This window comes from Uranotaenia lowii, chromosome 1, assembly GCF_029784155.1.
Source record: "Uranotaenia lowii strain MFRU-FL chromosome 1, ASM2978415v1, whole genome shotgun sequence".
Lineage (NCBI taxonomy): Eukaryota > Metazoa > Arthropoda > Insecta > Diptera > Culicidae > Uranotaenia > Uranotaenia lowii.
In genome coordinates this window covers 141,997,113-142,023,912 of record NC_073691.1, presented here as the reverse complement: position 1 = coordinate 142,023,912, position 26,800 = coordinate 141,997,113, and the positions used below count along the sequence as shown (strand labels likewise).

General features: G+C 34.3%; 1 protein-coding gene across 1 annotated transcript in view; it reads left to right on the top strand.

The window, feature by feature from the left end:
- Positions 1 to 26,800, top strand: part of LOC129740342 (uncharacterized) — a 166,265-nt gene that overhangs the window by 58,860 nt on the left and 80,605 nt on the right. The gene's annotated exons all lie outside the window — the stretch shown is intronic.

Here is a 26,800-nt window from a genome sequence, read left to right as displayed (position 1 = left end):
ATAACAGTAATTTATTGTTTGGACGCAATTGAAGGATTCAATTTTTTTTTTCAAAAATAAAAATGCTCAGAAGATGGACAATGTTGTTGCATACATTTAGGGGCAAAAATTATAAACATTTCTCAATATTTTTTGGCCTCAAAAACAAACAATATTTTACCTTCATGCAACTCTCTAAGTCCTCGTACTGTTCTCATGTTCTTTTGTTTTCTTCAAACTTAACCATTTCATAGGGTTTTTAGCTATTTTTTCTATACGGGCTTTTTCATGGGAAATGACCGTTTTTTTTAATATCCAGAAATTATCATCAAATGACCATAAAAATAACACTTAAACTGAAACTAAACAAAGAAAAAAGTTGAATTTTCGCATAAAACAACCCATTTGCTCCTAAATGCTCAAATTTGATCAGGACAGATGTTTGTTAGTGAGCCCACACAAAACCAGATATTTTATGATTTTAAAATTATATTTTGAGTATTGTTAAAAATATCCTAATAAAAACGAAATTAAGCTCATTTGTAACTCAATTTACAGACTTTTAAACGTAGTCAACAGTTTTCAGATATTTCAACTTTATACATAGAAAATGATGATTATCTGCAAAAATTTCATGTTGATCAAAGTCACCCCGCTGATCAAAGTTCCCCCAGTTTACGGTAACTGAATTATTAAAATATTTATTTAAAAAAAATTGGAGATTGTCCGAAAAATATTTATACAGCAACAGTATTGGTATAGGATAATGAAAGCAATATTAAGTTTGTAGGTGATATCATTAAGCCAATCCGTCATACTAGGTAAAGTTTTTTTTAAGCATGGAAAAATGTAAAAGTTTGTACATCTATTGCTCGATTTTTTAAATTTTTTATAAAATCAAAAACTTTAAAAAACTATCTCACGATGTTAAAAACTATGTCATCATCAATCTGTTATCATTCAATGATAACTTTATCATAGTATATTGAAATAAAAATTGAATGAGTGTTGTGGTATACAAATGTTGCATCTAACCCTGCTTTTGCATGATGCCCCGTTTGACGGTATTCTTATACCTAAAGCAGTTTCTCTTAGTCCTAAAATACAAGTCTTCAACGTTCTGTTACCAAATACATACCAATCAATTTTCATAGGGTTCTTAAAATGCAGATAAATGTCAAGATGGCAAAGGTTTTTACCCTATGATTTTTTTCATTCCTAACGCACCCAAGGCTTTAAAATAGTTAAATGAATCGTCGGCGCGGCATCGAAAAAAAGTATCAAGGTCAACATCCGCACAAAACATCTTACAAGCGAAATCGTCTGTTTGCATAACCGTTACAACGAGCATTTTTATAAGCTCAACCACATGGCATAACTGTACTACCGATTATGAATGGCCACTCGCAGCATTGTGGATACGAAAAACCCCCAACATAAGAAAACCCAAGCTGATAACTAATCAAATACCCACAGCCATTGAGCTGATCAGCTACTAGTCTAACTGGTGAATAAATCACTGGCCGCTCGAGCCAATCTTCGCTAGTCTTATAAGCCGTCCTCATCTGAAGATTACGCGCCTCGTTGAACAATTCGTCGGATACGCTTATCCATAGCTGCTTAAGCTGTTGCATGCAATCCCGTACCATCTTCTGCTAACTATGGTCAATCGAGCAAACGATGAAGTCATTTCCTTGCCACCAACAGTCTCGGAGTGTTCAATTAGCTTTCAATCAAGCTAGAAATTTATACGAGATTTTGTACGCAGCCACGATGACTTATGGCAAAATCCATTGTGATTGGGAAAGACATTCCTGAAATCGGTGTGCGGTAATCATAAATTTTACTTTCACAAAAAGGAAACAACTTTCCCCGATCTTACCGTGTGGGGTTCAGCGTCTACCCACCCACACATTTGCTTCGGAGCTTTTTTGATGAATGGCAGAATTTATATTGCCTTACCCCGATCCGACCAAACCCAGGTCTGTCAAACTTCGCGACTTCGATTCGAAGAGAAGGAATCCCTGCAATGAAAAAGATGCCATCATTGTTGTGATACTTATTGTTCCCATAGCTGTCAAGTCGATTGGAGGCTGGAAAATCTGGCTCTGCAGAGATGAGTAATCCAAGCATGATGGGACATGGTTTCGCGATTCGGATGACTGACTGCTAAGATGAAGCAACACCGGAGATGATGGTGATTTAACCCGGCAATTTCGATGACACGGTTTGAAGCCGATTTGTTTTGGTTTCGATTTCGTTTGGGTTGGCTTGTTAGAGCCCAAACAAACTGAACGTTGAGCAAAGTTTCTTCACCGAATTTGCTGCCCACATTGCTGATTGTATATTCCCAGCTTACCGGAAACCTTCCGTAATGTTAGATATGTGTGGAACTAGACTCAATTGTTATGTCCAAAAACCTACAAAGCGCTGTCAAAGGATTCCGGTTCCCACCACATTAGGTTGGTGTCGCTGTTTCGAACACCGAGGGGTGTTCTAATTTATTTCTAAAAAAGGCATACACCGTCTAGCCGATTTAGGCTATACAGACTGAATAAACGTGGACTTCTTAAGATTAAAATTTAACACCCAGTACCGAGATGGGAACCGAACCCATGCCAACAGTGGACCAGCCATTTCCGTCCTACAACGCTCGGTCACCAAAATGTGCTGGAAATTGCAAAAACGAACGCAATTTTACAAATTTTTGAAGCGGCTACCTACAATCGCTATGGTTTTATTAATTTGTCTAGTGGTTCTGAGACTGTAACTAGGAAAAACGCGTTCACATACATTCCACGAACTTGGCCCGTTTTACGTCATGTAAAACGTCATCAACAGCGGTTTCATATGTGCTGTATGCAGATCGCCAAACTAGAAACAACTACATACATTAGAGGCTGAGTCGATTTTTGGGTATTTTTTTTTTCTAAATTTCTCCAAGATGTGTTATGCTAGGTTTCCAATCAAAAATATGTTCCTCATATTTTTGTTGTTGCTGTGCTATTATAGTTCCATAAGATTTTCGAATAAGAGTGGTAAAGATTACTATCACATCGATTAAAAACAAAAATCTCAGAAAATAGATTAAACGTTTTATGAAATGTAATTGCCTTGGGAAATATACGTTTATAAGAAAAAAAAATGAGCGATTGATGTCTAGTGAAGTGTTATTTGAAGTGGGGCCCGTCAAATAAATTTTAATCCAGGCTGGACCGTTGGTTTTAAAGGTTGGTCACCCGTGTGTTATGCTATTCAGAGGTATGCGTTCAAGAGTTTACCAGGAACTTCCTGGTAAACTCTTGTATGCATTCCTGGCAGGAAGAGCATCAATTATTGAGTTTATTGAATCGAAGGTTTTAAGACAGTTCTTAAATCAGAACTACATCGTAAAATTCTATAATTGTAATCCGATATTTTGATATCATGATTGACAAACTCCCTTCCGATTATCTGGTACCTATTTTTACAAACGATTAGCTTTAAATATACAGAGACTAATTTTTAAGGGCTTCATTTGTGCATCTATCTAAATTCTTTTTTATTTTTCTGTTTTTTTTCAGGTAACTCCACCAACTGATTGCTAGTTAACAAGAAAGTATTAGAAAAGGTTTGATATTTCAATTTAAATTCATTACATATTCACGGTAGACAAAGCTAACACACCATCTTGATAACTACTTATTTTTACATCATGTTCAACAAAAATACAAATATTCAAATATTTCCATACTTTGAAATATAGTATTGAAGTATCTAAGTATTATGGCAATTTCAATATGGAAATTTCAAGTGTTGTAGTTATTTCAAGTGTCAATGTTTCTAAAATAAAAGCCTTAATAGAAACGATCAATTCTTTCTTTCAAAAATTGCAGTTTTTATATATTTCATCAGATTTATGAGATTAAAAACTGATACAAAATTTACGAGTGTTTTCTATACTATCGAAGTGAATTGATGTGAAGAGAGGAATTTCCTAATTAAACGAACTAAAACATTGAAACTATGCACTAAAATATCAGTTTTTAAAAACTCCAAAAAAATCCATTTTTTTTAAACTAAATTCATCAAATTTAAAAGCCCAGATTAGGAGAAAGGGTGGTAAGACCATTTCAATTGGAACATACAAATTCACGGACATCTTCGTAACTCGTCGAGCTGAGTAGATTTGTATATATAAAGGGGGTATTGGACCCTTAATTAAAGATAGCCTCGACTGACCTTTCGCTATGCCTTTCTGTCAGAAAGCCGAAAAAGATGGCCAGTACGTTTTTTGGAGGATAATCGAACTGATATTTATTGAGTTCATTTTATGAATGGAAAGACTGGCATTTGAACAGTTAAATTTTGCCAATAGTCCAAGTACTGAAGTGGCATCGTGGTAACGCTCTTGATTTTCGCGTTGATGGTCGCATGTTTGAATCTTGTTACAACATGTTTATATTTGTTTTTTTACAACTGTATAAATTAAAACAATTACATTATTGATGGCTGGCTGTGGCGCCTAGTTCTAGGATGATCCTTCTTTTAAAGCTCATCCATATATTATTTAGTAAAAAGAATTGGCTCAGTGGGAGAGGAATTGAGATATGAATATTATATCATTATAACTTAATGAATATATGATGCTGAATTCTAAATCTAAATCACTCATCTGAATGAAAAATAAAAAAAATGAATTCGATATCTTTATTTGAATCTGAATTTTGAATCTAAGTTCTATAAGGTACACCAGGGTAAGTGGGGACGTTGACTATTAAAACAATACTTTGCGATTTTTTTAAACATCTAATGCAGAATCTTTAATCTACTATCCAAATTCCGAATCTGAATACTGAAACTGAATTCTGAATATAAATTTAAATTCAAATTGTTAGTTAAAATTTTTAACTGAAATTCCGATTTAAATTCTGTATTTGAATCTAATCAGGTGAGTCTGAGTTCAGATCTAAATTCGTAATCTGAATCTGAATTATGATCTTGTTTGCTCGAAGATCTCGCCGGGTATGAAGATACTAACGTTGACGAACGTTCCGTTCTATCTGCAAGACGTACCTTCCGGAAACGCTGATGTTACTGGAGTGGAGGGCAACGATGCCAGGACATCATTTGGCAGTCAACGCACTTTTTAAAAAATTGAACTATATTTGCGGGAAAAAATTAACAAAATACACCCTCTCAAGATACAAAATATAGTTTTGACAGCTGCTTACAAGGATAATACTAAGGATACGTCTTGTGATATAGTTTTTCCTTGAGAAAACTTGATCGGTACTGGAAAAAATCGATTGGATTTTGAGTCGATTGGGCAATCGCTTATTTTGAATTTTAGGTTGAAGGACAAGTAAAAGGGTAATCTTGAAACGTTATTGAATGTTTTTGCAATATTATCGAGAAAATGCCTCGGATTCAATATGCTAACGCAAACTCATGTTTACATAATCATGGTTGAATTTAGTATTTCATAAATTATGCTCGACTTCAAAAAAAGAAAAAAAATAGACGGATTAAAAAAACAACTTCAAAAATATTCCCTGTCTAATCAGGAACATTCAGGTTCGAAAAATTCTTTTTGGAAGGCTGTTACTATTTTAACTCGCGTTGGTGGCAGAGGACAAGCCAAAATCTTGGCAAAATCTGCGTCTGACCAATATCTGGGCAAAGGGTCAAAAGTCTGTGTTTTACGTTTTACAGACAAATCTGGCAACCCAGTTTGCTGCATTGAAAAATAAACAAAGAGAGAAATTCATGAGAGAGAATCGTAAGTTACCATAACAGTGTTGCTAAGCAGCAATTTCTAAGTCCAGGTTCTTAATATGAGTTTGAATTTGTAATCTGAATTCTGAGTTTGAAATCTTATTGAATACAAATTTTTCAAACATTTCTTAAACTAATGTGTACGTTGGTTCTGTTTGAATCTTAATATTTGAATCTAATTCTGAAATATAAATCTGAATCCTTAATCTGAATCTAAGTTCTGAATTCTGAATCTGCATTTAGAATTCAAATGTTGAATATGTATTTAGAATTAATGTCCTGAATGAAGATTTTGAATTTAAGTTTTCAATATTAGTTCAGAATCCGAATCTGAAACTGATGTCAATTGTAAACTCAATTTCTAAATGAGAATTTGAATACTGAATCTGCATTCTGCATTTGCATTCCGAAATTGAATTATAAATAAAACTATTGAATCGATATGAGTCCTGAGTCCGAATTTACACTTTGAAGCTTATTTTTTTCTTAATCCGATTGATGAATCTGAATCTGAGATTTCAATTTGATTCTGAATTCATTGATACCGATATCTATTCTAAGTTCAGTTTATAGTTCTGAATCAGAATTGTGAAACTGACTTCTCAATCTGATTTTAATTTCCATCAGCATTTGAAATTCAAATCTGAAATAAGAACTTTTAAATGGAAATTTTTATTGAGTTCTGAGTACAAATCTGCACCCTGAGCCTGATCTCTTTTTTTATTCTTTTATTCCGATTTTTTAATCTGAATCTGAGATTTTAACTTGAATATGAATTTCTAATTCAAATTCTGCGTTAAAAATTTCAATGTGAATTCTGAATCTGAATTTAAACTCTGGACCTGATCTCTATTCTAAATCCGATTTTGTAATCTGAATCAGAATTCCGAATCTGACTAATAAATCGGAACCCAAATCAAATATCTGAAGATTAATTTACAACCTGAATTGTATTGCGAATCCAATATTGGAATCTGAAACTGAAATTTTATCAATTTTATCAGATCGCAAAAAAAAATCTAATTCTTAATGAGTGAATTAACTAAACTGAATCTGGATGTTATATCTTAAGTCTGAATTTGAACTTTGAACCTGAAATCCGCAACTTAACATTAAAATGTTATTCAGAATCTTAATTTGTATCAACCACTTTCAAATTCAGTATTTGAAAGCTGATACTTTGAATTTTTAATAGTCTTAGAAATAAATTATGCATGCTGTTAAATAAAAAAAATTAAAAATTCTGAATATGAAATCGAATTGAAATTTCAGTCCTGAATTTGAATCATGAATCTGAGTTCAATTATTGTGAATTCTGAATTTTTTAAATGTGAATTAAGAATTACAATTTTGTTTTTAAGTTTATATGATCATCATCTGAAAATTTAAGTTTTGATATTAATCTAAAATAAGCCTTTTCTCACAACTCGAAAAATGATTTACAAATCAGATACAGACCCCGTTCGTTTTTGGCAACACGCCCCACACAGGGGTAAAATATGAAAAAGGCGATCAAAACTATTTTCCGCCGAAACTGTGCATTTTAGACCTATAGTGTCTTCGAGACAAATGACTAACATTACAAGGACTAAAAAATTAGTTTTATGAAAAATTGATTAATCCACCTAGTAGTGAGTTAGAAAATCTAACTTTTTTAATATCCATTTTAGAGCTGTATTGTCTGAGAAAAGTTTTTAGCTTGTACCAATTCTAGCAACTTTGCTAAAGAAGTCATAGCTGTAACATTAATCGTTTCAGAGTTGTGACAATTTTTAGAAAAATAGCACCAATTTTCAGTTTTTTCAACATAACTTTTTTGCGCGTGATTTTTCATATAAAATATGTTCTAGAGAGTTTTGAAGACAGAAAAGTTGTACACTTTTGCTGAATATATTGTATAGAAATTTTGAAGTTTAAACGAGATATCTTAAAAATACTTAACAAAAATAGTCATTTTGAACTGGTTATATCTCCTGAGTTCGGACGAGTTCGGTTACATATTTTACAGTTTTAGAATAAGAAAAGTATCGCCTTTCAAACAATGTACAATTCAAAGTGGCCAATTGTGACCTTCATAGTGTAAATGTCAATAGAAGTAAGCCGAAAGTGAAGTTTTTATACTTATTTGAGCATAACTATTACTACTTGGCTGCAACATGTAGGATTCCTAAAAGTAGGCCTACTTGAACCACTTGAACTTGAGATGGTAGATGGGCTCAAATTAGTATAAAAACTTCATTTTTATCTTACTTCTATTGACATTTACACTATGAAGGTCACAATTGGCCACTTTGAATTGTACATTGTTTGAAAGGCGATACTTTTCTTATTCTAAAACTGTAAAATATGTAACCGAACTCGTCCGAACTCAGGAGATATAACCAGTTCAAAATGACTATTTTCGTTAAGTATTTTTAAGATATCTCGTTTAAACTTCAAAATTTCTATACAATATATTCAGCAAAAGTGTACAACTTTTCTGTCTTCAAAACTCTTTAGAACATATTTTATATGAAAAATCACGCGCAAAAAAGTTATGTTGAAAAAACTAAAAATTGGTGATATTTTTCTGAAAATTGTCATAACTTTGAAACGATTAATGTTACAGCTATGACTTCTATAGCAAAGTTGCTAGAATTGGTACAAGCTAAAAACTTTTCTCAGACAATACAGCTCTAAAATGGATATTAAAAAAGTTAATTTTTCTAGCTCACTACTAGGTGGATTAATCAATTTTTCAAAAAACTAATTTTTTAGCCCTTGTAATGCTGGTCATTTGTCTCGAAGACACTATAGGTCTAAAACGAACAGTTTCGGCAGAAAACAGTTTTGATCGCCTTTTTCATGTTTTACCCCTGTGTGCGCCCGTAAATTTTATGTTTTGCAAAATCGAATGTTGTCAAAATCGAGCGGTTTTTTATGACACTTTTATATTTTTTATGTTTGTCTCAAATTAATCAAAATTGATTTTAAACATAATATTAGAATTTTTTTATTTGACTTAATTAGTTATATTAGTTTTAAGCAGTAAAACATGGTTTTACTATTTAAAACTAATATAATAAGGCCAAATAAAAAAAAATCATGCTAATGTTACGTTTTACATTAATTTTGATTAATTTGAAATGATAATAAAAAAAGTGATAAAAAATCGTCATTTTTGGATGTTGCTAAAATCGAGTGTTGCCAAAATCGAACGGGGTCTGTAGGGGAGAGGCGGGCTAAATGCGCATATTAAGGAAAGTATTCCAATAGATAGAAGTCTAGAAACGATATGCACATGAGCGGACATCTGTTTTTAATAAGTTAGAGCAATTTTTCTGTTAAAATCTCTTACAGTTTTTGTGAAAATAAATTTATGATAAAAGTCAAAATAGCCGATTTCCGAAACCGGCGGGCTAAATGCGCATATTTATGTTTTTAGCTGTATTTCATTTACACTTGCAATATTTTGATATTATTTAATCGAAAATGGTAGAATTTAATTGAAATGGTAGATGTTAGGCATACGTCAGGATGAAATTTTCTCGAAATTTTAGTTATCATTAGTTCTTTTGCATGAAACATAGTTAGGTATGCCATGTGGCCATATTTCATAGTAATATTTTGTTCATATCGTATTTTTATCAGTATTAAGCTCTTCTGTTTTCACTGTAAAATTGTGATTTGGGCGTACATTTAATGTTTGATTGATAAAAAGTAAAAAATTTATAAGACTTATCTGTTTTTTTTTAATATAGGCATTTGCAATATCATTTACAACTTTACCAAAAGCCAATTTGTTGAATTTCCGATTTCTAGATGAATAAGAAAAAACATGAACATTTTTGTTTACAGATTCTGTACGCACGATAATTAAAGTTCAATATATTTTAACAAAACTGACAAAAATCTTGTTTGAATTTTTAAATTATTTTGACTTTATATAACATTTAATTTTTTTTCATGCCATGTGTCCAAACCGTATTACCATCAAACTGCACTGATTAGATATGTTGGATCTCCAGCCATATAGTCAATTGGCTGTATGCGCATATTACCCAATATGCGCATATAGGAACACTTCTCTCTAGTTAGTTTTGGATTTGATCATGGCTCCAGCAATTGGTTAAGAACTAAGAAAACTGAATGAATGGTGAATGGTAAACATGAATTTCGAAATCGGATTTGGTGATAAAAAAAAAAAACATTATCTAGTTTCCAAAAAAAAAATTAATTTTCATGAAATTAAATGGCGACTTTGGTAATTTTACTTATGTTATCTCCGTCGAGTGGCGAAAATTATCTGATAATCAAAATAAACCAAATTTAAGCTAATAGAAGTTCATAAACTGGAAATAATTTTCAGCTATGCCCCTTCCACAGTTAAGTCAAATTGTAAAGGCAACAAAAATGATCAAATTTAAAAAAAACGAAAAGAGAATCAACCCAGATGTAATGTAGACATAGACTGACGAATTTTTGTATTTCCCGGGTAATTTTTTTTTTCGCAGTCCTTAATTTGAGGTGATAATGATTCCCCTTTAAAGTTGTAGAGAGAAGAAAAAAGATTGGCTGACTAACCTAATGCTGGTTTTTATTGAAACATTTCAATTTTCTTCCGTTTGAACGACAAGTCTCACAAACAAGACAGCCGAATACGAATTAAATTCCCCTTTATCTTAGTTCATTAAAAATATATAAATTTGACTTTGCGGTTCTGTTGTGAAAATCACTCGCCGCTGTCAGCGATGCCATGAAGAAATTATTTCTCCTTGGCAGGTATCGCCTGATCAAACCTTTCCACACTTCAGCTCACTTTACACCTAATGATGATCTCGGAAGCTTATGAGCTTCATGTCTCATCAATCTTTCAATTGGTTTTCTTTTATGTTTGTCCAAAACTCGTAACGGATCATCCACCACCTGTGTAGTGACAGTTACATGGCGACGACTTGAGTTTTAATAGAAGAAAAAAAAACCAACATTCAGCCGAAGTTATCTAACACCTGGAAGCAATTTTCCCGTTGCAGAATGAGTAGTGGCTTTTCTTGTGCGCATTGACGAGCCTAACGCTCCGTGTCGTATGAATGAATGGCTAATGTTCAACCGTCTCAATGGTTGGCTGACTAGGTTCCGTGGGGCTTTTGAAGATCGCACCAAAACTCGATCCAGAGACAATCCACGTGGTTTTCTGTGTGTTGTTGTTAGGAAGGTACATGTTACGCCAGCAAGATGTCCATCATCTATGATCGATTACATTGGAAAATTGAGCGTATCGTATGGTTGTTTTTTTTTTCAATATGCTGTTGATAGGGATCTAAGTGCGGCAAGTGCGATTCGATGTCGACGACCGCACCGATGATTCTCTCATCAGCAATTTTGAATGACACTGAATTAATGGGCATTTGTAAACGATTAATCTTTTCAAAAGGCTTCCTCTATACCACAGGTTTATAAACATAATTTATTGAACTTTCTTGTATGATGGGCACTCAATAAACATGCTAGAGAAATAAAAGAGTCCCAAAAATGCGATACCTTTAAAATTATAAATTTAGCATGCTGACAGCATAGCTAAGCTATCACATAGCAAACGGAAATCGCCGAGTTCGGTATTTCTTCATATGTTAGTTCTGTAATAACTAAAAATCGGTTATTGTTGATTTTGACGTCTATTTTCTTCCGTACTACGTAAATTGTTTCTGACTTACCGAAGTAACTAAAGCTTAGTTCTTTTAGAAATGGGACAGTTACGAATGCGTGTATCTCAAAAACCTTTCGTTTGATCTTAATACTTTCTATGAAGGAAATGAAGGTAATCTTATGATAATTCATGAAAAAATTAAAAAAAAATTGTTTATCGTTTTTTTGTAAGAATAAATTCTACTTTATTCTTGGTACCTCCGATCAGCCAGCGCACATTTTTTTCAGTCATGATAATGATCAGTTTTTCAAACTAATTCTTCGTCTAATCTGTATTTTAGGTGGCTAAATCCTCCTCCTCCAAATTCTGCTACTTTTCGGACCATTACTTCTCTTTAAAAAAAAAGAGGGCAATTTAGTGGATACAGCTATTTCGAAATAAACAAATTTGATTAATTTTTAAGCCACTTTTTGAGCGTTTTTAATGGAATTTCTGCTGGCAAAATCTGGCAATAACGAAGTAAAACCATCAGGAGATTGAACTTAAAGTATAATCGGTTAGTATAGATCTTAGGCATTCTTAGGCTGCGAAGGGTACATAAAAGATTTCTCTCTTACGCTTTTGGAAACAGCGAAAACCATAGTTTTCGTTTTGAAAATTGTTGTTTTTTTTCCACAGGAGCAGAATTTTGGCAAATCATTATATTTTATACAAAACTAGCTGACCCGGTAAACTTCGTTTTACCTTCTAAAGTATAAATCGTAATAAATGTTTAATTTCATCTACACGTCCTTAACTGCATTGTGCTCGCAGATAGATTCTTATGGAAATCGTAACAAATAAAGTTTAATTAGTATTGGGACCCCCTATCATCAAAAGTGAGATCCTTGAAACTATTATACAAACCATCTCTGACCCAAAAAACCCTCGGATACCAAATTTCACTTCATTCCGACCGACCATTCATACGTGATGTTATCACAAAGAAAACGCCTCCATTTTTATATATAAGATGTGAAGAAGAGATAACTTTGTATGGGGACCCCCCTTTCATAAAAAGTGAGATTCTTGAAAGTATTATACAAACCATCTCTGACCCAAAAAACCCTCGGATACCAAATTTCTCTTCATTCCGACCGACCATTCATACGTGATGTTATCACAAAGAAAACGCCTCCATTTTTATATATAAGAAGATGAAGAGATAATTTTGTATGGGGACCCCCCTTTCATAAAAAGTGAGATTCTTGAAAGTATTATACAAACCATCTCTGACCCAAAAAACCCTCGGATACCAAATTTCTCTTCATTCCGACCGACCATTCATACGTGATGTTATCACAAAGAAAACGCCTCCATTTTTATATATAAGATAATCAGCAAATACATACTTTAATATACTCGGGACCTTGCCACGAGCAGACATGGTATAGGATTCAAACGCTGGAATTTATTTAAAATAGGGTATTTCATAAGTTTTATCGTTCATCAGAAATCATCTGTCCCGTAGCCTCGGAACCGGCTATACAGCTTACGAGCTGTGGAACTAGCAAAAATATGTTGTTTGAGGTTAGGTTTGAATGACTCATTACCAGGCAATACTTTCAGCTTATCGAAGAAAAATTTTTTTGGAAATTGCAGCGATCTACCCTTAGTTTTCCGCTTATTGGAAATTATAAATGCTGGTATGAGACTTGACTTCCCTGATGATCCTTAGCCGAAGTTGCCGATCATATGCTTCACTCCAAATGCTTAATTTGAACTTTGTGGACATTTTTGACAGTATTTGCATACTTTTCCACCACTCTCACACAATAATTCTTCGAATAATCAACGGTTTTGTCAGCTATCAATTTGATAATGATGGATTTTGAATGAAACTGTGCAAAATGATTTTTTCCTTTTTCTCTTGCATCGTATTTATCTCAAAAACGCATAAATTTTAAATTTTGAAAAAAATTGGTCAGATAGTACTTTTTACAGGCAAAAAAATGCTGTCAAAATTTTGAATGCCCGATTACTATTAAGTGAGTTATCAGCAAAAGAAAGTGTCCCATTTCTAAAAGAACTAAGCTTTACGTCCACTTCCAACTCCAAAACATGTTGTCACTCTTCGGCGAAGATGTTAGGTTGCTGTCAACACAAACGTTAAATTATTATTTTCATCGTGGTGCGTTCTTGCAAAAGTTGACTAGTATCAGGCATCCACATCGGTCATATAATTACCAGCTGATTTCGATAAGCAACGATAGAATTATCAATAAAAAAAAAACTATTGTCCGCAAGCTTTGGAAGAAGAATTCAGGTACAAAACAGTCACTCATTTTTAAGCAGATTTGTGCCAACGTAAGAACTTAACTACACAATTAACACAGGACATTACAGGACACGACACTTAACGTTCTTACAAACGGAAAAAAGGATTCAAAATTACCATACGAAAAAATTACTAGCAGGATCGTACTACGAATGTCGTAGTATTCGTTGAAAGATGGTTCCTTTATGAAATTTTCCGTTTAGTGATGGTGAAAAGCGACGACATAATTGGTGGGTCATCTTTATTCATTAGCGGTTTCTACTAATGAACATTGACTCGTCGCCAAACTCGTCGCACATTTAAAGTTCGACTTAAAGAACATAGAAATGCTGTAGACAACAACAGGTTCAATGAATCTAGCGTAGCCGCACACGCAACGGTAACGGATCACTCCATAATCGGGGAAAAAGTTATCTATAGGAAATGTGTTAGAAAAGCCTCACTTTTGAACGCATGGGAGACAATGTTCCATCCGAGAAACGCCCAAGACATACCCACCTGTTCGAACTTTTGACGCTGGGCCTTTAGTTGTTAATTGAATTGAAAGAGCTTTATTTTATAAGGAGTACAGAGTCCGTGGAACAAGTTTTTCATCCTACCAAAAAAAGCTTTTGAAAATTCGCAAATGTATTTAGAGAAATGTAGCTTCAATAAAAAAAATGTAGTAAGTTCCTTTATATAGATATAAATCTACATACATTTACATATCAAAAACAGTTTTTGTACAGTGTGATAACATGCAAGTGATACACTTTTTCTTTTCATAAAACTCAAACCAGTTTTTATTTATATTCGGAATTGATGTCAATTTCATTATTTTTAAGTGGTAACATTCAAAAATTAAATAATTGAGTAACGGCTCGTAGTAGATGCTTTTCAAATTATTTGAAAGTGCAAGCAGGACACTTTTCGGCACTTGTCCCAAATCTACACCAAACGTTTTTGAATGTTTCTAATCTCAAATGCCCAACGTCGTCCAACTTCCCTAGCATGTATCCCCATAATGAGTACGTGTTATAAATTTTGTAACAATCTGTCAAGTGGTTTTTTCAGATAGCGTCCAATACAAAAGTTTCATTAAAAAAAATTTTGAGCGGGATCGAGAAAAATCCAGAAGAGTCCCTTTGGAAGACCCAGCTGGAAATCAACTTTTCGAATAAAAATCACATGTTAAATCGTTTAAGAAGTTCTAGAAGACTCAATAGGTAGCTAAAATTTGAATTAAAGTCATCAGTGATAAAAGAAAGAATAGTTGAATCCATGAAGTGAGAGGAATGTGAAAAAATGAATAGAGGAAGTGATAAAAAGTCAAATGGTTCGTCTAGCTGACGTATAAATAGGCCTGACTTTATTTCTAAAAGGTAGAAAAGCTGGCCACCGGTAAAATAAACAAAATACGGTGTTCAAATCGTGCGCATAATATTTGAACTGCTTGTGGGGAGATATTTTGAAAAATTTCGTAATGAACTCTTTAGCGGTCACCTGGCAGGTTTCCAACCAGAACGCCTGTCAGTCTCGCCTGTATTTCCCGGAAATAAACAAGGAGAAAAATTTGATATCTAGTACTTGAGAAGGCTAACGATCTGCGAAACTGCAAATTACTCAGTCTTTTATAACGGTTGAGACGATGAATGGCTAAAAATACAAAGAAGACTGCCTTCAAATGCAACCGTTTTCTCTGCAAAGCAATTCAATAGCTCCCACAAAATAAATGCTGTGTTTAAGTTGGATCTGGAATCGTGGCATTATGTCAAACGGTGGTGGGGTGACAAAAAAGACAAATACCTATGTTGTTTTTGTGCCCAAGGAGGACAATCATCTGATTTTTTTAATAACTTTCGACCAAAATAAAAATTTTGAGTTATTTTTAAGATTAGCTACAGGAAACAGCAAACGTAATCAAAAGAATCCTTGATTTAAAAAAAAAACCAATTATGCATAGGTTCATAGTATGCATTATAGATGGCGCACGTATTGCCAAAGAATGAAAGTCAGAAAAATTCTTCATTGGGCGCTATCTCAAACACCACTTGGCAGAACATCACAAAAATTTATATATGTTAACATTACATTACCAGAAAACTTCGCTGAAAATTTCATTAATACAATTCATTTCTTTTATACCTCGTAAATGAGGAATGCAATCCAGTAAATTCGACTATAGTTTTTAATAGGGGACAGTTCTTCACCAGAAATATATAAACAGGAACACTTTAACTAATAATAAACGTCGTAATCGTTCAATTTTGAAAAGCTTTTTAAAGAATGATTTCCATTTCGTTAGGGGCAAAGTGCGCACATGTGTGAACCCAATCGCACCGGTTAACGTTTAATACGTGTTTATTGATACAAGTGCCCCCGAAAGTGTTTGCCAGAATAAAACACTTCTATTTTACTTCACAGATGGAAAAATTTATTGCTACGCGCAGTACTGCCAGATATACTACATTCTTGTGAATGTTCACTTAAATCTATATGAAATTCAAGAGTTTCAAATATTTCCGTTTATATACCGTTTTTCAATTCGACATTGTAATTTCTTTTAAAGTGTTTTGATGAAAACTGCACATAAGTTTAATCAAATATGAAACATGCTGATAGATAAACGGACATGGCGCACTTCACCCTGCCTCGACATCTTTATTTGAAATCGCTCAAATAACAGAAAATAATTCGTAATCTTATTAGGATTATTTTTTTGATTTGTGATGAATGTAGAGACTAATGTTCATCATCAGAACAGATGCTTTAATTCCTTACGAAAAAAGTTGAAAAATTGCAGGAAAAACTCCTAAACAACTATGTTTTCGTTTTACGTCAAATTTACGTGATATAGAATACTTAGAAGGTCCAAAAAATGATTAAGAACGCATAAAAGTGTAAAAAGAACAGACTGGCTTTTCAGAAATTTTGAAAATTGTTCACGGAGAAAAATATATAGATTTATGAAATGAGCGGGACATGTCCCGCTTTTTTTTGAATGTCCCGCTGTCCCGCTTTTTCCTCGAAATGTCCCGCTTTTTTTCTTGGAAAACTTTTACAAAGTTCACTAACTTACACTTGAAAAAATCAAACTTTAGTCTCAATTTTAATTCATTGATTCAACACAGAAAAGGTTTCAAAAACTTTTTTTTTCTCAAAATAGGCAGCATTTTTCATATTTCATATAAGGCATTACTGAATAAATCTAATGTTCTTAGCATTACAGACAGATTCTGGTTTAGTATGGAGAAAATATTGTGAAGGTTGCTTTCAAATGATTGAAGATTTTTCGCCGAAATTTAATAATTAGTATACAATGATGGAAGTTTTCTTGAGTTTTCAAATTTGAAATATTTTTGTAGCTACACAATGGTTTTATAAACGGTGTCAAATACGCCATTGACTTGTAGGGCTTATATTTTATATTTATACATATTTTCTCTTAAATAACGTGTTAATTCGCGAGAAACGTGAAAATTAAACGTGTTTATGACAAAAACCAGGGAAAACAGAAGTCATGTAAGAAAAAACTGAACAAAATCAATCCGCGTGAGAAAAAACCTCAGTGTACAATGAACAACTTTGGATGATGCTTGGTTATATTTTTTGTTTTTATTTTTTTAAGGAAAAAAAGATGTTTTAAAGAGTTTTTTAAATGTCCCGCTTTTTTCGACTGTATCCCGTTTTTTTATCGTGAAATGTCCCGCTTTTTTCTGAAAGTATCTGGCAAGCCTACATTAGTAGCATTGTTTTTAATGCAATTGCTCCGCCGTTTCCAGAAGGATATTTTTTGAGACTTGCGCGGAAAACGCCACCCTGGCCATGAAACGAAATTTGAAAAAAATCGTAAAATTTTAAATCGTTTTTTTTTTTCAACCGAGAAAATATTATGAATATTCAAAAAATATCAAATTACTTAGGTACGTGGTAAAATTGATTTGAAAACATTTTGGGGAATTTTGATTTTTTTTCCATTGCTTCGGTCTACCGGGATCAAAGTATGCGTGCTTCAAGATATATGTCCCAGCAGATGAATCTGAAACTGAAAACAACTGTTAGTAGAACAAATCAACTTACACCACAAATTGAACTTACATTTTCGCTTTCTGATGTGTGTCCTCCAAAAAATAACTTCCACCATCTTCTGTTTTTGTGACATCAAAAACTTACATTTAGAATCTTTAAGTTGAACCTAATAAAATAGCCAAATCCGCCATATGTTAGTTTAAATTAGCGATAAGCAGATAAGAAATCCTCGATAGCCAAAACAACTTTACAGCAACGCTAGTTTATTCGTAGTCATCGATGTAGATTTAACAATATTATGGGTTCAACCTAAAATCAGTGATATGGAGGAGCCAACCATATGAATTTTGATAACAACCTGTAGAGTTTTTTACCCGTGTTCGTTTAGTGAAATACTGATTATGGCGAATCTTGCCTGCTCTGCGCATTTTGAACCAATTTCCCCTATTTAAGTTTCCCCAATCCTCGTATATCACGAAAACATTTTGTTTGTTAGTAATAAAAAAAAATATGTAAAAAGCTTTCCTTCTTCTCCAGTATCTCCGCTGAAAGAAGGGATAGATGCCTTGTATGAGTATGGGAGAAATTGTATGAGAGCCATTTATACCCTTTCTATCTCCCATCTGAGGGCAGTGAGAGGTCTCAAAGCATCATAGAAATTTTTCTCGTTCCTAAATACCCTCCCATGGAAAATTTACTTTCATTTGCTTGATAAATTAAAGCATGGATGGCCAACACTTTCAGCAGGTTTTGGATATGAGATTTACTTGCGGGCCAAACAAGAATTTTTTTCTCAATATTAAAGGGAAACAACAGAATACACTATTAAAATAAAAATTTCTGCATATGCCTGCTTCAAGCACAGATTCATCTTAGAAATAAATTTCTGTTCCATGTATTTTTCACGAATTCTTTCAAGCGATTTACCTTCATTATTAATTCCATGAAGTTGTTGGAAAAATTGCACCGTTCATAAGCTTTCGACATTGAAAAAGATTTTTTACTAAAGCACCGACCTCCTCGAACCAGTGAATTTTTTTTCAAAATATCACATTTTGATTTGATATGTGTATCGAGAAAGTCATCCATAAACATTAAATAAAGTCTATTTAATTTTTAAGAACATGTTACCAATATTTAATAAGCTATATAGTTCGTTTGAAAGCTCACAATGCTGAAACAACTGTGGCATCTTGAGTTTAGTTGTCTTTGCGATCCTACCATACAGACAATATATGAGAGCCAAACACTACCAACGATGTAGAGGAATCGCTAGCACGACTGACCTTTGCAGAATCTAGTCAGCATCAAGTCAGTTGTGCGAAAATATTTAAGAGCTAATGTTCACTAATATGATTCCAATGCAATTAATTTTTTTTCTATCAGCTCTTGTTTCCGAGATTACTTTTGAAAGTAGGTGGAAATTCATTTAATACATTTGTGCACTTTTTTGACAAACTAAAGAACATTTCAAAGATTTCAACAAATTTTTGCATTCGATGAACAACTTTTCCAAAGATCGCGTATAATTTTGCCATCTGAGAAATAGTTACAGTATTTTTTTTGTCAATTATTCTCAATCCTGTAAAAATACGGTAAATTTGACTGAGTTTTAAAAAAAAGTTAAGCCAATTTGAATCTTTGATATTACAATTTATCGGAACAGCCTACACAGCCATTTTTTTTTTTGCTGGAAACCAGCAAAATTTTGCTGGTTTTTGTCCCGCTGACTTTCCAGCTATTTAAATTGCTAAAAAAAACAGCAATCGTTAATACTTATTTCCAGCAATTCAAATTGCTGGAAAATCAGCAATCCAGATTGCTGGAAACCAGCTACTTCTTTCAACACAACCGGATGTATTTAGTTTCAAATTTATATTTCAATTAAAATTTAAATTTTGTTTACTGGCTGTACTTATAATGAGCAATAAAAACAATTATTTTCTCCCAATTTGAAAAAACCGGTAGCTGATTTTCAGCAAAAATGACAAGAACACAATCGAATGTTGAAAAATCCAACAATTCGAAAACCGATTGCTGGTATCCAGCAAAAAATTGGATTGCTAAACGTTTCCAGCAATTTTTTTTGCTGGAAATCGAGGCAAAAATTTACAGTGTATAAATACTTATGTATCACAGTATTAGTAAAGCTTCTTTCGTTTCAACTCAACAACACATGATTTCACCAGTAAAGGCGGATATTTCATAAATCATCATTAGAGAAGGAACATCAGCTAAGGGTGCTCTGTAGTTCAGTGGGTTGGGTACACTTTTCAGGTCGTGTTCAACACATCTTACCCAGATTAAGCTTCCTTGCGAACAGAAAAACTCTCACGTTATGCCACTCCCAAATCTGTTCAGCAAGAGTGATTTTTCTTGCACATCCGCAAGCAATTGATCTGCGAAGCCTCGCACGGAGAAGTGATCATAATGCCTTTAGCTGTTAGTTGATTGTGCCACCTCTTCAGGGCTCTCGAATCGAAACCAAAACAAAGCCGAGGGATCAGATGATAGATTAGACCCCAAACCGCCTCAATAAGAAGTGAGGATCTTGAATTTGATGCGCTTTTACTTATTCGCCACACGCCAATCTCTGATCTTGGCCAAATCGTTCCAAACGCAAATTCCCATCGGGCGTTGTTTGTTTTGATCGAATAACAGTGGGAAAGATTCGGTTCATGGTGCTGATCAATGGGGTGATTCAAACTTCCTTCCGGACTGGGCCTATCGGCTGCAAAAGCGTACAAAAGCCAAGATACATCAACCCAACTAACATGAAATCGTAATAGAAATGATAATCCAAATCGAATATTAAGACATTTTCAATAACTATCGTAAACACGTTGGTATTTAGTGATTTTCTATCATTCATTTACGACCAGCTTTGCCCAAAAAAAAATTGAATCGGATAGCAGTTTAATCAATTCGTAAATATGTCTCCAAAAAGTAGAGAATATGCTCATTCGACATTTACGATTTGAGTGAACTGATTTACGATAAATGGGCGGTCCTTCAATTGACACTCTCTCCGGTTTCTTCCTTTGACCGGTTCGTAAAACGAAAATATAACTTATAGAGCTATAGCGTGGATCATATCATCTGATAAGTTGGCATCGTGGTAAGATACCGGACTGCGAACTCGGAGGACTGAAGTTCAAATCTCGGTCGAGGAAATTGGTTTTTCGTTTATTTTGTTTTTTATTGGAAAATTGAATCTCTGGAATCTTCATTGTAGGTATATTGCCTCCACTTTTGTAGCTATATGCTATTTTGGTAAGTTTAATACAATCTTTTTATCTGGTATATTTGTTTGAATAATTTTGTTGTTCCTGCGTTATACCTTCATAAATGTTTGCTGGGAAATTCACTTTCATGAGAACCAGTGCTGGCTGTCTGCCTTAGAGTTAAGAACAGAGCTGATCAAAACTGTACGTTAGACTAACCTTATGTAACTGGTAGTTGATTTTATTTAGGTTACTAAAGTCTGCTTCATTTAATATTGGAACACAAACAATTGCGTGTAGTTCAGTCATTTATCAACGAATTCATAAATTGTTTTTCATACAAATGTAGCATTTTCTTTACTCTTTCATAAAAAAAAATTAAAAAAATTATTCATTGCTGTTTCGTAGAAATTCTCGTACTTTTCCCGTAATACGGCACATTAGGCGGCGCACACCCTTTTCGTCCACTGTTTTGGCGATTTGATTCCACCAGTTCTTCAATTGAGTAATGTTCCAAACAAGTTTTCCCTTTGCCTTAAGCCTCCGCTTCGTGATTGCCCAGTATTTCTCTATCGGCCGGAACTGGGGGCAGTTTGGGGGGTTGAGGTCCTTCGGTATTACGCTGACCCTGTTCGTTGCGTACCATTCCATAACCGTTTTGCTGTAATGGCAGCTTGCGATGCTTCGAATGCGGCTTCCGAGCCGTCGTCAATGTTTCCTTGTACTGCTTGATAACACGCCATACGGTATTTCTGGGCATTTTAAGCTGTTTAGCTAGCTTCGATGCCGACAACAATGGATTTTCAAGAAAACTGTGCACAATTTGATCTCTCCGTTCGGCTTCCATGGCGGTTGTTTACAAAATGCTATCGTTTGGTGTTATGACATAAATACATGGTGAAAGGTAATGAATTTCCCGACACGTGGGTGAAAAAAGTTTCCAAATCCGTCCACTAGGAGCGCCACAATGAGCAAAAGAATTTGTTCCAATATTAAATGAAGCAGACTTTAGCTGATCCCGTACGAACTCCGTTTCGCATTTTTACTTTTACTATGTGATGAGACGTTAAAATGGCAATTTAGAAGTATTTTCACGACAATATTGCATAAAATATTGAACAGTATTCATGAACGACCCTTTTGCTTGTCTATCACATTGGGATTCCTAATAAACGATGATAAACCATGGTGGTAGATGATAGCTTTCAAGTCTTCAAAGTCAACGGTCATGAGATCGAATCCCGATCATGGCATACACAGTACAATTTTTTGTGGGTTGGTTGTTTTAGCATTTCTAAGATACTAGCCATCATATCCTCTGCAAATGTACGCTTAGTGTTGAGATAAAAGAAAGTCTTCGAGGAAACATCAAGTTCCATTGAGATTCTCTATTCATTTTAATATAAAGTAATCTAGTTATTATTTAATGATTACAAAATGATGTTGACATAGTTACTCGCGTTCACATCTTAAGGTAGTTTTTTTTTAAAGTTATTGATTCTCAGAGAAAATATTTTCTAGCAATAGATGTGTACAACTTTTGACACATTTCGATGCCGTAAAAAACTTTACCCAGTATGAGGAATCGCTGCAAGTTTTTATGTAAATAAATATTTTTTATAATTCAGTAACCTGTAGATACGGGATAAGATGCAACAAAATGCAAATCAAAGCGACACCTTGTAAATCTCATTTCCATAAGTTGGAATACGATTGTTTTGCATCACGCGTTTGTTAACATTAGAAATTTCATCCACCCAATTATTTATATTTATGATTTCAGTTAGTAAAATTTTTTGTAGTATTTTTTCATACGTTTCAATTAGATTTTTCATTGAATACAAAGTTTTTTGCAAGTTCCCCCAGTTGATGGTATGAGTTTTATGATGCGTCAAATTATTTTTTTTTCTTCAAATTTTTAAATATCTGTAGTTCAAAATTTTTTCTTCAGCGTGTCAATTTAGGCCGATTTTTAAAATCAAATTTAGGTATCGTAAAACGGGGTAACATTGATTTTTTTGTAAATTCTTTATTTGAAACGGCTCATACCTTTAGGCTTTAAGGAGCCAAACTCGTTTTGTTTGATTACAATTGTGTGCCTATATCTAGTTCACTTTTTGAGAAAAAAGAAGATTGGTAGGGAAATATGAAAATAAAAGAATTATAGACGAAGATCAATAGTTTTGAGGAAAAGGTATATTTCAAACATATAGTCCAAGTCCATCACAGCTAACACATCCCTCACTGGAACGTAGGGGTAACATTGATCACCTGGGTTACTTTGAACAACATAAAATTTTCCCACATAATCATCAATAACTAAGTCTAAAGTTAAAATATCTCAAAACTTTTTTCTACTTTTAAAAACCTATAAATTGAGTTTCAAATTGGGAAAAAAACTTGGTTTGGTTTCGAAAATTTCAAATGTACAGGGTCCGGCAATTGAAGTGCTACATTGAAATAAACTTATAAGAAAACAACAACTATTTGTTTCAAATTCATTCGATTTCTCTTGAAAACAAATTACTTTTTCAATATTATCTGGTAAAGTTCGACTTGTTTGCCCTTGAGTTCAACAACTCGCCGCAGACGGTCGAGGAACGCATCGTATGAGGCCCGTAGGTGTTCTTGTGGTATTTTTTCTCAGGCTACCACGAGATGTCGCCATGACAGGTGTCACCACAGTAGGTCGGCGTCCCCCACCATACCGTTTTTTGGCACTTTCGCTCTCCAGGTATCCTAAACTGTACGGTATGCAAAACTTCTCACGGTATGCAAACATAGTTCTCACGAACTATGTCCTTCTGCCGTTTGCCAGCTAAAGGGTAAAACGGTCAAAATTTGGTCAAGGGAAAACGCGTGTGAATCGCGGAAATCGTTTATTTAAAAAATCAAATTAAATTTCTTTTTCGAGTTTAATTAGTATAAAATTCAGGAAAAATATTCAGTTATGCTTCCGCTTTTCCAAATTCGAATTGCCGGGCCGTACGCTTAACCCCTGCCATCTGATTTTGTACAGCAACCTTGTCCACCTTCTTCGCCGTAGAAAGCCAGTTTGCCTTGAACTGCATCTCGTCATTAGCAGTTTTTTTGGTCTTCTTTAGGTTCCGCTTGACAATAGCCCAGTATTTCTCAATTGGGCGGAGCTCTGGCGTGTTGGGAGGGTTCTTGTCCTTGGGAACCACCTGCACGTTGTTGGCGGCGTACCACTCCATGGCCATTTTACCGTAATGGCAAGATGCCAAATCCGGCCAAAACAGTACTGAACAACCGTGTTTCTTCAGGAAAGGCAGCAGACGTTTATTCAAACACTCTTTCACGTAAATTTCTTGGTTGACAGTCCCGGAAGCTATGAAAATGCTGCTTTTCAAGCCACAGGTATTCGCGAACTTTGACAGTTTCATGTGCTTAAAAATATCTGCTACCTTTCCCCTTCCTTTTGCCGTATAAAACTCCTGTCCCGGAAGCTGCTTGTAGTCGGCTTTGACGTAGGTTTCGTCGTCCATTACCACGCAGTCAAACTTCGTCAGCATCGTCGTGTACAGCCTCCGGGATCACGCTTTGGCCGTCGTATTTCGTATTTTGTTTATCATCGCGATTTGGAGTTACTACCACAGAGGTTTCTGGCAACGCTGCTAAGACTTGCCGGATCAAATTTTGGCTCGTGCATTTTTCAAATTTTCGTGGTTTATTTGGCTGATTTTGTTACTGATTATTGTTTTTTCGAGTGATTGTGAATAGTGTTTGCTGTTTATTGTGAAACTGGCGAATTTTTGCTTATAAATATCGGGCATTTTAAAGTTTCAATTCAGGCGACTTGATCCTACGTTTTTGGTTGGTCTGAGTTGGACGGGGCCCGGGGCTGAGCCCTGTGGCTACTGATAGTTGTAGTCGCATTGGCGGCGATGTTTATTTCGGCCAGGGGTTGGGTTGAGGAGTGAAGAAGTCGGATTGAAAAGTTTCGATGAATGCAATATTGGTCGCTTAAGTTGTGTTTTGGCAGAAAGGATTTTCCCAGGATGTTTGAATGGGCATGTGTGATGTTATTGAATTGTGGTGCCACGGAGCTGAGGAATAAGTTGGTGTTTGTGAGTAGAGGGGAAAAAGCACTGAGAAAGCAGCAACCGATGCGATGTTTTAACTCAAGGCGTAAACCGGTTGAAAAAGCTTCCGAAAAGTTCCGCTTATAAGAATTCACAAACGGGCGCTAGTGAAGCTGTTCACTATGGAACTGGGTCATGACAGGTAACGACGAAGACATTGGTTCAACATCGTCGGTTTGTAGTTGGACGAAATAAGATAAGTATACATTTTTTGTTACTGATTAAAATCTAAATCATAACTTTCCTTGATTTTTTCCATTTGTTATCTATGATTTTCCGATGTTGGTTTAAAAACGACGTTCCTGCCGTTAATACAACGGTGGTGGATAGCAGAAGCTTGGAAAAGACATTTTTATTCAGCGTTGCCACTTTTAGATTCCTCGACAATCTGAACAAATCTCTTTTAATTAACAATACAACATTGTTAATCTGAAACAGTTGAATGAAAAAAAAAAAGCCAACATAATCAAGCTTATTAATACTTTTTAAAGCATTAAATTTGGAATTTGTATGCAAAAAGACCGTAAAAATATAAATTGTTGAAATATATTTTTTCTTGTTAATTGAATTTTAGAAAGTTATTATTTAATTCTACATTTTTTTATTTAAATAAATTCCACTGTGTTAATTTGTTAATTTTTCTAAGAAATCGCCCAATTTAATGAAGAAATGATCAACACTTTACATAATTTTCCACTTTTTCAATGAAAAACCTTCGTTGTATAATTTTTTTGTACATGCATATTTGTTGATATATGCAAACTAGTATTATGCTTATGTAAATCCTAACAAAATTTTACCATTTCAGATCTGTATCCTTTTATAATTATAAATTATTCAAAAATATTGTTTTTATATTTTTAATAAATTATATATTACACGTATTCATTTATCATCGTATTTTATACCTTTTTATTTCATATATTACTACTTTGTTTTGCGATTTTCCTTACTATCACCAAGCTATTTCACATATTTTAGAAGGAATGTATCTGGGGTTTATCCGAAGAAACTATTGCAAGCGGAGTGGGTTGCCAACCATTGTAGGTTTCTGAGGGTTGGATGCCTTCCTTCGACGAACCATCGGCCGTGGAAGCCCTAGAAGTAATTCGAAGGCCAAGCCACACAGACATAGGCAGGACCTTGCTACCGATGGGGGAACCATACATACATACATACATACATCGCGATTTGGAGTTACTACCTTCTTGTAAGTCGATAGTCCGGCTCGTTTTTTGGCTCGATACACGGTTGTAGACGATACACCCAGCTTATTTGCGGCATCTCGGAGAGTGAGGTTAGGGTTTCGCTTGAAACTACCGGCAACTCTCTTTGTCGTCTCAGCGGCTTCCAGTTTTCGATTTCTCCCCCATCCAGACTTCCTGGTTGTCGATAAACGTTCCCCAAACACTTTAATTACATTTGTAACGGTTGATTTGGCAAATTTAGCGATTTTGCCAGCTTTGCGTGCGAGTAGCTCGGATTTTCGAGCGATGCGCGAGCAAAATTTTGATACGCTGCTCTTCTTCCTAGGACGGCATTTTGACAACTGAAGAGTGAATTCCAAAATCAAAATAGGAGCAACATTCTACACACACACACCTTCAAAATGAGGGGTGTTCAGGTTTTTTAAAAGCAAAATTGAAAGAAATACGTCAAGTTGATATTGACTAAATTTTGACCGTATCACCCTTTAAAAAACGTTAGATCTAGATGTTGTAAACTCAATAAACTTATTCATTAGACGCTATTTTAAAAAACTACTCGACCGATAGCCACAAAATTT